General features: G+C 34.4%; 1 long non-coding RNA gene across 1 annotated transcript; it reads right to left on the bottom strand.

The window, feature by feature from the left end:
- Nucleotides 1–242: 242 nt before the first annotated feature.
- LOC121412256 lies at nucleotides 243–10,085 on the bottom strand. The gene is made up of 4 exons (XR_005969582.1): nucleotides 10,000–10,085; nucleotides 8,978–9,073; nucleotides 1,156–1,204; nucleotides 243–980 (listed from the first exon to the last, which is right to left on the bottom strand). It is a non-coding gene; the product is annotated as an uncharacterized LOC121412256 (long non-coding RNA).
- Between the last annotated feature and the right edge of the window lie 1,761 nt (nucleotides 10,086–11,846).

Below are 11,846 nucleotides of genomic sequence, written 5' to 3'. Positions count from 1 at the left end.
CGGTGTACCACGGCGATTAATATGATGATAATGGAGAAAGCATATTCAACATAGCCCCGTTTACAGTGTCCTTGAATTTTATTTTTTATTTTTAGTTAAATGATTTCTAATTTCAGTTTTGTTTGTAATATTTCGAATGTTCAACATTGTAAAGCGCTTTGATGAATTATGGAATTGATGAAAAACGCTATATAAGACTAATTTATTGTTATTATTATCAATATGGACCAAGATGGGGGCATATAGTTGCCCTGGCCTGTACACCCAGCTCCGCCAGTTATTTTATATTGATTTTTTTAATTTTTTTACTTAACCGAATGTGAATTAATCTGATAATGTAAGTGTATTATTAGCACAACAAATATTTTAATGTTACACACTGCATATCGTTTCAATTCCACTACATGTATACAATACATTATATTGCTTTGGCACACTTAACTGCAGCCATACAACTAACACAATCTTTTAGGAAGGTATTTTCCCCGACATCCTTCGGAGAGATATTTCATTGGAATATTCATAGGTTCCCTTTGTAATCTCCCATAAGCAAGTTTGGAGACTGCGGTCTTAATATCACGAAAGAAAGCGTACAACAGCTAATGGGAAAACGATAAGCCTCTGAGATAAATCCTATATTAGTAGAAATACGCGGATCCAATGAGGACTAATGATTGAATACCTGATAAAATATATATTTTTGAATGATAATGAAGATAAAACGCAGAGGATGTATTTCCAGTCACATGAATATGTATATTTTCAAGGGGTGCTCACAGTATTCAATTTCACTTCGAAAAAAAATGAGGCACATTAAAGATTTTGAGAAATTGGCAATGGAAAAGAATAAATGCTGAAGATTTCCCAACAAACCTGACGAAAGTTTGAATGGAAGTCGTCTTCAGACAAGTCCCCGTGAGTGGTATGACGTGTTGATAAGAAAGCGAGCGATAAAGGTAAAAGAGACAAATCGCTCAGACCTGGGGGCCGTTTCATAAAGCTGTTCGTAAGATAAGAGCGACTTTAAGAACGACAGGTGAACCTTTCTTACGCGCTAAACCATCGCCAATTCAATATACCACTTACCGCAAGAAGGGATCACCAGTCGTTCTTAAAGTCGCTCTTAACTTACGAGCAGCTTTATGAAACACCCACCTGGGCCTATTCACAGAGCCATTCTGCCGGCGGATTCTCATTTCAGTCCCTGAATGGAGTAGAAAATAAGAATGACAAAACCCAATTCACAATGCTTGTCAATAGACTACATTATAAATTACAAGGATTTAAGATAAATCCACATTGACTGTATAGTTAGGGGCCAATCGAATAATGGATTTAGTTTGAATCCTGCAAAAATATTTTTAAATCTCGAGGGATTTAAATTTCATTTTTTTTAGATTTAAAAACGAATCTTTAGGATTAGAACTAAATCTAGACTTCTATTGGTGCCTATAACTACAGTCCACCTAAATTTATTTTAAATCCATGTGATTTAGCGTGTATAGGAGATAATAAATGGCCAGGTGTACCTTAGGACAAAGTTGATCAGAATAAATATAAAAAATCCAACAAAATCCAAAATGGCATCAAAATCTGACGTATATAAAAATGAGAAGTTATCACACTTTAAAATGTCGCCTTTGTCACAAAACACTTATAAAAGTAATAATAACAATAATAATAATGATGATAATAAAAATAATAGTAATAATAATATGACGTTGCTTGTATAGCGCATATCACTGCCCATGGAAGTCTCTATGCGCTTAATATAAAATTATATAAAGAAAGAAGAGTGGAATAGAGCTATTATGTAGACAGTCTCAATGGGCGTTGTGGCGTGCGCCTGTACTCCAAGCTATGTGGGGAAGTTACACATTGATGCAGAAGTTCTAGCCCTGGTCACGTCTTTCGGATGGTGACGTTAAAGGTCGGTCCCAGACGTAAATAATCATATCTGATTGATACACGTCTGACAAAACTCAAATACACACACATATAAATAAAAAAAAACCGCCTAAACATATAAGTTTTTAGGCGACTTTTGAATGCAGAGATTGTATGCCTCCTTAATGGAAGAAGAGACCGTATTCCAAAGTTTAGGGGCAGCATATCAAAATGATCTCTCTCCATAGAACTTGGTCTGAACAACTGGACACTTAAGCAGGTATCTCTGTGAAGATCTTAGATTACGTGAAGGGACATATCTTATTAATTTCTCACTGAGATATTCAGGGGCCAATGAATTAAGACATTGATAGGTAAGTGACAGTAGCTAAATGTTTATGCGTGATTTGATCGGAAGCCAGTGTATTAATTAAACTGTTTCAGGACAGGGGTTATGTGAGAATACTTCTTAGTTCGGGTTATTAACCTTGCAGCAGAGTTATGAACTACTTGGAGCTTAGTTAGCTGAGTATCAGCCATGTTACAAAGCAAATGTGACGAGAGCCTGAACAAGTTTATTTGTTGTTTGAACAAGTTTATTTGTTCCAAACGAGAACGAATCTTTCCAAATTTATATAGGGCAAACGAGGCAGATTTACACTTTCCCCGAGACAAATTTGTCCAATGCCATTATGCTGATCAAACATAACACCCAGATTTCTGGCCGAGACACTAGAAGCAATAGAAACGTCATTTATCTTAATCAGAGGAAGTTGTAATTCTCTACGAAATCGAGATGTTATGTGTAAAACTTCTGTTTTCTCTTCATTAAGTTTAAGACCATTTAGAATTGATCATTGCTTAATTTCTTTTACACAACACTCTACCTGGGATATTGCCCTCTGCATAACTCAATGATATGCAAATGAAAGCGTCGATTATGGCAGTATCTCACCTTTTCTTTTGTTTTTATTGCATTTATTATACAATTTATTATTTTGTATAGATTTGAAAATTAGGACATTCTTGAGTAAACCACGAAATGTTAAAATAATAGCAGTGGGTAATAGAGTGGGTGACATCATCGGTTCCATGAGTTGCATATACCGACCAGAATTTGCACATCATACTGCTACTGAGCGTAACTTACATAACTTACATCCCGTTTGGAAGAAATTTTCAACGTTTAGCTGGATTATTTTTTTCATATCTTTATTCAAATCAAATTTTGTTATGGTACACTCCGCTGAAGGTAAGAAATTATTCTTTTTTAAAAGCTTTTGAGACTACGTTTGGCTGGGACAATAGGTTAACAGAGAAAAATCAAATGAATGAATAAATGAATGAATGAATGGAATGACTGATTAATCAATCAATGAATGAATTTACTCCATTCATTTCGGCTGAGAGCATTCAAGGCAAGATTTTTCTGACTTTCTTTTATTTGATGGTTATACGAGTTCCTTTAAAGTCAAGCAGTTATTTGTCGATATATATAAGACGGTTACTTACATTACAAATATACTGAACTGTTGTATGATGAGCGTTGGAGAGACGATGATGGAGAATGGAAAAGAGGAGAAGAGATAGGAGAGAAAAGAGAGATAGAGGAAGAAGAGAGGGGAGGACGTTGTCAATAACTGACGGAGGTATGCGGATAAAGAGAGTTGGGGTTGACGGAGAAGAAGGTGACGTGTGGGGGGGGGGAGAAGAGAGAGGGGGAGGGGTAAATTATGTAATGTATTTCTTAATCGATTATGTATAAAGGTGTGTAGGAAAACCATGAAGAGAAACGTGTATTGCAATTTCTCTCTTTCTTTTTTTGCGAACGTGTAGCTGATAATATGTAGAAGGAAACATTGCAAAAAATAACGGAGCGACAAGAACAAAATGGGACGAACACTGCCACCCTCCTCTTCCAGAAAAGGGAAATGCTGGACAGTATTAAGCAACAAGTTGAAGAAGGTTCTGTCTGGATGACACAGTGGAAAGTTTTGCTGTATGTTGACGTAGATTCGAACCCGGTCACTCAATAACGGGACACACCTGCCTCACGATCGCGGCACCTTTGATAATCAAGGTATACATGCTATCATCCATCCGTTACTGCTCTTAGGCCTCCTTATCCTTACCGCCAACATTTTTTTTCATACCAATCCAATTTGAGAGGGCTAATTCATAGAGGCAAAATGTATCAGACCACCTCGATACCCGATTAATCCACGTCCAATGCACTTTTATCACCTACTTATCAACTTATAAATTCATAATCTCTGTAATAACATATCATTAGGTGTACGCCATAGGAGAGCGATAATACATGTCTTGTGAATGTTATGAAGGCAACACGGCCATTCTTACCTCATAAACCTTCTTAACCTCATTTGATATGGGGAATGAATTATTTGTGGTAAGCTGCAAGGCCGGAGGCGCCTTTCAATAGATTATCAAGTTAATTCTATTAGAAATGACATCTAAACAAGTATTCGTGTCTTGTGATAACCTATCATTGGATTATCAGACCATGATAAACTGATGAGAAAAATATGGAACGCTTTTCCTCCATAGCAATAGTCGTATGAGGCTCACTGTTTGGGACTGAATACGACCTGAAAAACAAAGCAATACACTCTTAAAACAAATCAGTCAAATTGACTAGACCAGTAGTCAGCTGGGAGCAACTGATATGGCAATCACTGATATTCACATTTCTGACATATATTCTAGTCAGAAATAACTCTGTTCTCGTAAAATATGACTAGAAAATAGTCAAATATGACTAGAATAACAGTTGCACCAGCTGCCCTGTAACTAGTCATATTTTCATTTTTTACTGATTTGTTTATAGAGTGTATAAAAACATTGATCTTGGCTTAAAGATACTACTCAACATACAAAAGTGTCATTTTCAGTATTATAATTTTGGGAAATTTGTTGTATTTTTTGGACTATTGTAAGTAGGAGGTCCCTCTGAAGGACACCCCTGGTCAGTGAAGCATCGTTGCCGTAAATTCAATGCCTCATAACACGGTGCTAAGTCAAATAATCTATCATTCATTGTTTTCACAACTCATGTAATTACATCTTTTCATTCCATTAGCATGCATTGAATAGCATGTAAGAATAAAGTAAGGTATAACATAAAATGGCGCGGTAATGGAACGCGGTAATGGAGTTCTTTCCCACTTTGACTAATGTGTTTGAACAGTATACATAATATGTTGAGAGAACCTCAGCATTACGTTCTATTCATCATGTTGGTTTCCAAAAAGCAATAGCCTTGTTCTCCAATAGGCCTTTCATGGGAGCAGAGTAAAGAATTACTTCATCCCTTTTCCTATCTCTATGAAAATAACTTCAAGGACCCAGCCGTTAATATCAAGATCGCTGAAATTGTAAAGCCATCATACTCAGTGAAAATGCGTGTCTACATTCTATAGGGCCTACATTATGAAATATTCGATTCCTGCTATTTGATATTACTTGCACGCTGTTCATATAATCTTTCATCTTTCATCTTCCGGGTTACTTAAAATATCAAGGTTTTCCTTACATTACAACTCGTGTCTCAACTCGTGATATAATAGTAATCTAATAAGAACGTACATAGACGGTGCAAAAAGGAGAGAAATAGAAAATGATGGAATACGATCAGGTAAAAGAATATATAAAAGACATGAATTTTCAAAGATATAAAGAAAATGAAAGAAAAATAGAGAAAGGGGCATAGGAGAATAAACGACAAATTACTTGACGTGAGAGCAAGAACTTTATATACAATATAGAACATTCAAAGGCAAAAAAGAATTTATTAGGCCTAGTATGCTGATTAACTACAATAATGCGCTAATAATTTTTGCCACACTGTTAAAAAAAAACCTGATTTTACAGAAAAATAAAAGAAGATTTTGCAGAAAGCAATACCAGAATCATTCTTTAAATTCATGAAACAGGAATTTTTCTGCAATTTAACAGAACAGGTGTTAGAAAAAGGGGAAAAGTGTTTTATTAGAATAAAAAAATTTAAGTAAGCACACACACCAAATACCAATTTCCTGTAAGATTACGCAATCCTGGTAAGATTACAGGTGTTCTCGAGACTCTGCTGCAGGAACTTCTTTTAGTTTAAGGATAAATTTCTAACAGTGCACAGTTGAGCACGAACTATAATAAGATTCCGTTTTCCGAAGTTTAAAAATAAGGGACAAAATAATACTGGCGCTCACACACACGTTAAAAAGGTAAAATATGAAATATTTTTTTATATTTTCGCGATTCAGAAATCGCCTATAATAGTGTGTCAAGATTCATTGGCATAATGAGCCAAACATTTTGAGGGGGCCAGATATGGCGTATCAGGCAAATTTTAATTCTTTTAAGTTGCGAGCGAGCAAAGAAAAATCGACATTTTTTGTTTGTTAGAAATCAAATTTGTGATTTTGATATATTCGTAACATCATATCTCACCTTTTTCTCTTTTTTCCTTGAAATATTTTGAGGGAAGGCAAAGCCCCCCCCCCCCCATCTTTACGCCACTGTCGACATTAATATTTGCAGAACTCTCGCCGCAAAAATTGCAGTCTTCTTTTGTTTTCTCTATAGAGAAGACTGCAATTGTATATATACACGAAAATCTGCCGAGTTTTGTTTTGTGTTAATCGTCTTGCGAAATTTATCATTTAATCGACTTCCAGCAGAAAACTATCTTCTTTATCAATATAATGCAGTACGTATATGTCTACTGCATGTGAATGAATGCTAAGATAAATCGATTGAAATTTCTCTTCATCTCGATCCATCTGACATCAACCAAATGTCGGGGAAATCTTAGCAATTTCTCTCAACCATTTTCAAAGCCAAGTATTGATCTATGGCTTGATGCCACGCTTAAATAAAATAAAATCACATTTTCCCATTGTCAATCTTCATTAGGTCTGGTAACATGTAAGTCAAAATTTTCTTGACAATTTAATGAGTTATGTGTACCACTTGACTCTAAGCTCTGAATTCATTCTCATTTCAATATCCCACTGTACAAAATGAAAACAGAAATCGATTTCCCTGCTGAAATGTATTTGCCAATAACCAGACGTCATCTAAAAAAAATCAAAATTGTATTTTTTTCTAGAGAAAATGCAAACATTGAAATAATCTTTGATTTTTGTTTATTATTGAATTGATGGGTGGTCACACAAGACACAGGTAGCAAATACTTTAAATGATTTTTGAAGTGGTGACGAAATGAAGACAATTTAAAATTCAATATTTAATAGAACAAGGTATAGAAATGAGAGCATTCAAAGAAAGGTATAATAGGTCTTGTAACTATTTGGAAATTCATCTTGCTCGCCCATAGTGATATATCCATTTGTTTCACCTAAAAGAACCAGTAAAACAGGGTGTTTATAAAATCGTATTGAAAATAATTTTGAAATTAAACTGGTAACATCAGAAATCGAAATGTTCATAGAACTTAACAAAAGCTACATAGAATTATAGAAATAGATGAACAGATTATATTTGCCACGCGATTTTGCACCAAAGTGTACAGAGTAATGAGCAAATTAAGATAAGAAAACTGTTAACTCATTGCCCAACTCTCTTTCGTATTTTCGCTTTTTCTTCATGATTTTTTAAAAATGTAAGATGTGTATTCTCGTCATGAATCATTGCTGGGAACTATGACAACTGAGGATATTATTTCCCGCAATAAAACCAAGATGAATAGGAGCGCCGTAAGCACAACGTATGGTGTCTCGAAATACATCAAACGACCAAGTAAACAACGTTCTTCAATTACATGAAACATGCATGGTTTCCTTGAAATTACATTACATCTCCTTTGAAATATTAATGAAAGAAAGAAGCAAGCATCTGACATTAATAAAAAAGGAGGATATAGATCTGCCCCTATGATAAGGAAAAGTAGACTCATGATGTTTGATAAATATGGGTTCGCCCCGACTTTGACAATTTCACTCACAAATACTATTATATAAGACGTACTGTATTGATTACATTATTTGAATTTTCGAGAAATCGAATATCGATCGTTTTGAATGTAAAGAGGATTTATTTTAATGAAGTATTGAGTGGTCTCGGGTTGGATAGGGCACTTTGGTTTAATGGCTTTCTCCCATATTAAAAAAATATATATCTATATTTGAATAATGTTTAAGTTAAGTACATTGGCGAACAAATCAAATTTTCTTGTTTCTATCTGATATCAAATTTACTCATTCTGAATAGTTTAAGCTCTTCATTATCCTTATATTCATGTTCTAATACATGTACTTTTTGTGAAAGTATCTCTGAAATAATGTATATCATGTATGTGATTCTTTGATATATATTTTTTGAATGAAGAAGGAAATTAAAAACCATTTAAAGACAAAGGGGGAACAAATAGCAGTCTGAATCACCACAAATGCTGTAATTATTATAGTATCGAATTACAAATTAGTTGAACGATATCGCTATTGCTTTAGCTGCATAATATGCGAAAATAACATTTTCAACGACTACTGTTACAGTAGACGTTGAATTTTTTTTGGGGGGTATAATTTTGGATTATGTCTCTGTCCTGATACAGTTTATCAGCTATGTTTATTTTCCAATTGTTGGTAATGTCATTTGATTTGTGTATTCACAGCTGCGATTATTTCTTTTTATTTTATTTTGTATGATATTTTCTATATTATGTAAATGAACTTCATTTAAACTGAATGAATAATAAAGATTACTACAAAATATAAAGTTATCATTATCGTTAGCAACCTAAATATTGTTTAAATTTAGATATTTTAATTCAAATGTAGATTTTATTTCCTTACAAGACATCACATCAAAATGAATATAATATGTTCTCTTAAGCATGAGAATGGAAAAAAGAATACCCCAGGAATTTAATAGGCCTGAGGGAAGGTACAAAAATGACATTTTTAAACATTTAATAAAAAAAGATCACAAAAATGCACGCTGAACAGCAGACTTAAAAAGTCTCAGTTTAAAATATTACATAATAATACACACAAATTAAGGAAAAGTTGAACTTTTGCTCACAACACAGCAAAAAAAATCGAATAATTACCTAGAAATGTTCGGCTGATAACTGCAACCTTCCTCGCAATGGCCACGTGACCCGATTTGACCTAGTGACGCAGTGATCGATAATCGGGTCGGGTCCCTATTGAGAGATCAACACAAATCATACACAAAAAAATATTTATATTTATCTTAAATGACAACAGATGATTTATGTTCATTTTGCATTGAAGAAAAAGAAAAATATCGTTATACACTTGTTCATGTCATATAAAGACTAATGTATGGATAGAGTGTCAAAACATGCGTCCTCTCCTCTCTCTAAATACAGTTCTAAAAGGTGTCTACTTTGGAGTGGAAGGATAATCTACATAAAGGTGATGCTCAATAATATTGAATCACATGGTGGCGTGTAATACGTCAAAACTAAAACAAAACCCAAGAATCAGACCGAGCCTAGTGTGTTGATGTGTGCACAATGAGACTGCATTTTTCAATCTGCAATTTAATAACAGAATAAACAATGATTATATAAACTGAATTGACAACATGTCATGACAAATATAGATATCTACAGATTTCCAAACAGGCAAATAACGTCGACTTGCATTACAACTTAAATTATTCAATAACCAAGAATTAATGACCTTGACATGTTTCAAGGTCATATCAAGTATAAGCATACTGTAAATGTCATGTATTGATTAATGCACCCTAAAATTCACCCTTTTGTAAAACAGTTTTCATAATAAAGGAAATCCACTACGACTTTAAATGCGTTTCTGTTTACTTCTTTATGTTTAAATGGCTTATGACAATGCATACATCACGTGCCCGAAGGCGCCAAATTCAAGTTGCTTGCCTTTCACACAAAACTACGACGTATGCTTTCTGTTACGTATAATGCATGCATGTACACGTATGCGGCGTTTTCATTTGAACAAATTCACTCGGCCTACATAACTTGGACACATTAATTTCATCACTTAAGAACCATGTTTCAGCATGCCACTCGGCTTATCTGATAATATAACTAATAAACTTCAAAATAAACAAAATAAAACTTACGTCTTTGGCTCGTATCACGAAATTAAAGAAATTTAACTACGGACAAGCGACACGCTTCCCATGACTGGACAAAAGGCAATACGCCCTCAATCGGTAAATTAAAATCTAGATAAAATCGATTTACAAAATGAAGCAAAAACAGTATCAAAACAAATTGAAAAATTACAAACCTTCATCCTGTACCCGACACACATAGTAATCTTAATAAAGTATATGATTCTTAAGAATAGTAGAAACACAAGACATCGACCTTTAATACATGAAGATAGACTTTAAGAAAAAAGAAATAATTTTTCTGAACAAAGATGTTTACGAGTAAACTATCACAGAAAATTGGACAGGTTTATTTTCTAGTGATGCTGAGGCATAAAAAGGCATCAAGTGTACAGTGCTTAAAGATACGAGACAGTGCTTAAGGTACGAGACAGATCAAAGCGTGCAGAGTTTGTAGATTGTGAGAGGGAAGGTGACTAAGGAAAGGAATCAAGCAGTGCTTTTTGGCCTGGGGAAGGGAAGACGATATGGGGGATGTCCAAGGAAGAGTTGGGGGGGAGGGTGATCTTTACATTATAGTCTTTCGCTCTGATCGCATTGATTCTATTTTCATTTAGTTGATACGAGATAGGTAACTCTTTACGTATTTATGCATCTTTATGATTCATTATGTAAGCATGCTTTTTGTTTTAATCTGAAATAAATTATGTAACGTATCAGTCTATGCCGCGCTAAGTTTTACTGATTTATCAATAAAGACTTCTTGAATCAAAACAAAACAAAATATTTGTATGAGGTGAATGGTGGTTCGAACCCGAGACATGACCTGAAGCATAAATCCGTTGAAGTCTTCCATCATAATTATTATGCCCATGATAAGTTAATTAAGATTGTTGATAGAGGAAAGGCGATTACAGAATACATGTAAGTTGGATTAATGGAAATATTCTTTCCCCTATCTCAGCCTTTCAATAGATCTTCACGTATGTCTAAATATACTGCAAGAATGTGAGGGCGTTCTATTGGCTAATGTTGCATAAAAAATCATCTATATTTTATCAAAGGGCATGAAGATCAAGTATTGATCATGTTTCAACCCATCCAACCTCCTCCCTTCTGTCTTTTGTATTAATTTCGAGGTTATATGAATTTATGATCCAACTGGGTGGATCACATCAATTTCATCACTTCATCAATTTACACTTGTAATTGATGAAAAATGTTCCTTTACGTTTTGTTTATTATGCCCACAACCACCCCTATTATGGTCATATCCGACCCCTTGTATTATCATGTCCTTTCATAGTTATCATCCCTTGCGACGCTTTCCTTCTTCTTTCTTATATCTCATGGATAATGAACCTATACAAAGGTGGTGGCATCGTCGGCTAGAAAGTGCGCGTCAATTATGGAGATGCAAAAAACAAGATTGCTGGAGCCATGTTCTATCCATTTTCTGTCAGGTTTTTGCACTTTTCTCTTGGTATCGGGTTGTAACCTATCTCACCATCTGTGAGACTGTTTAACCCATCTAAATCGGATAGATGACACTAGAATAGCTCCAGGAAAGCACAGCTGATGCCTTCCCCTTTTATGCACCACTTGTCTACAAAACTAGAAAATGAAAATTATAATATCTTTCCTCGAGAAGAAGGCGGGTTTTCCGATCAAGAATGCTTCAAAAATCACATTAAGAGCATTTTTTCACAGAACGGGATGAATCCGTTGAATAACTTCAGGGAAAATGCATTTGTCGTCGAAAAGAGGTTGACAGGAAAGTTAAGTTGAATCTAATTCACAATTTCGTTCACAATTAATGTTAAACCATAGATAGCTCTATGGTTAAACTAAAA

Source organism: Lytechinus variegatus, chromosome 3 (genome assembly GCF_018143015.1).
Source record: "Lytechinus variegatus isolate NC3 chromosome 3, Lvar_3.0, whole genome shotgun sequence".
In the NCBI taxonomy this organism is placed as follows: domain Eukaryota; kingdom Metazoa; phylum Echinodermata; class Echinoidea; order Temnopleuroida; family Toxopneustidae; genus Lytechinus; species Lytechinus variegatus.
The sequence above is the reverse complement of the archived record's forward strand: the minus strand, read 5'-3'. Positions and strand labels throughout refer to the sequence as shown.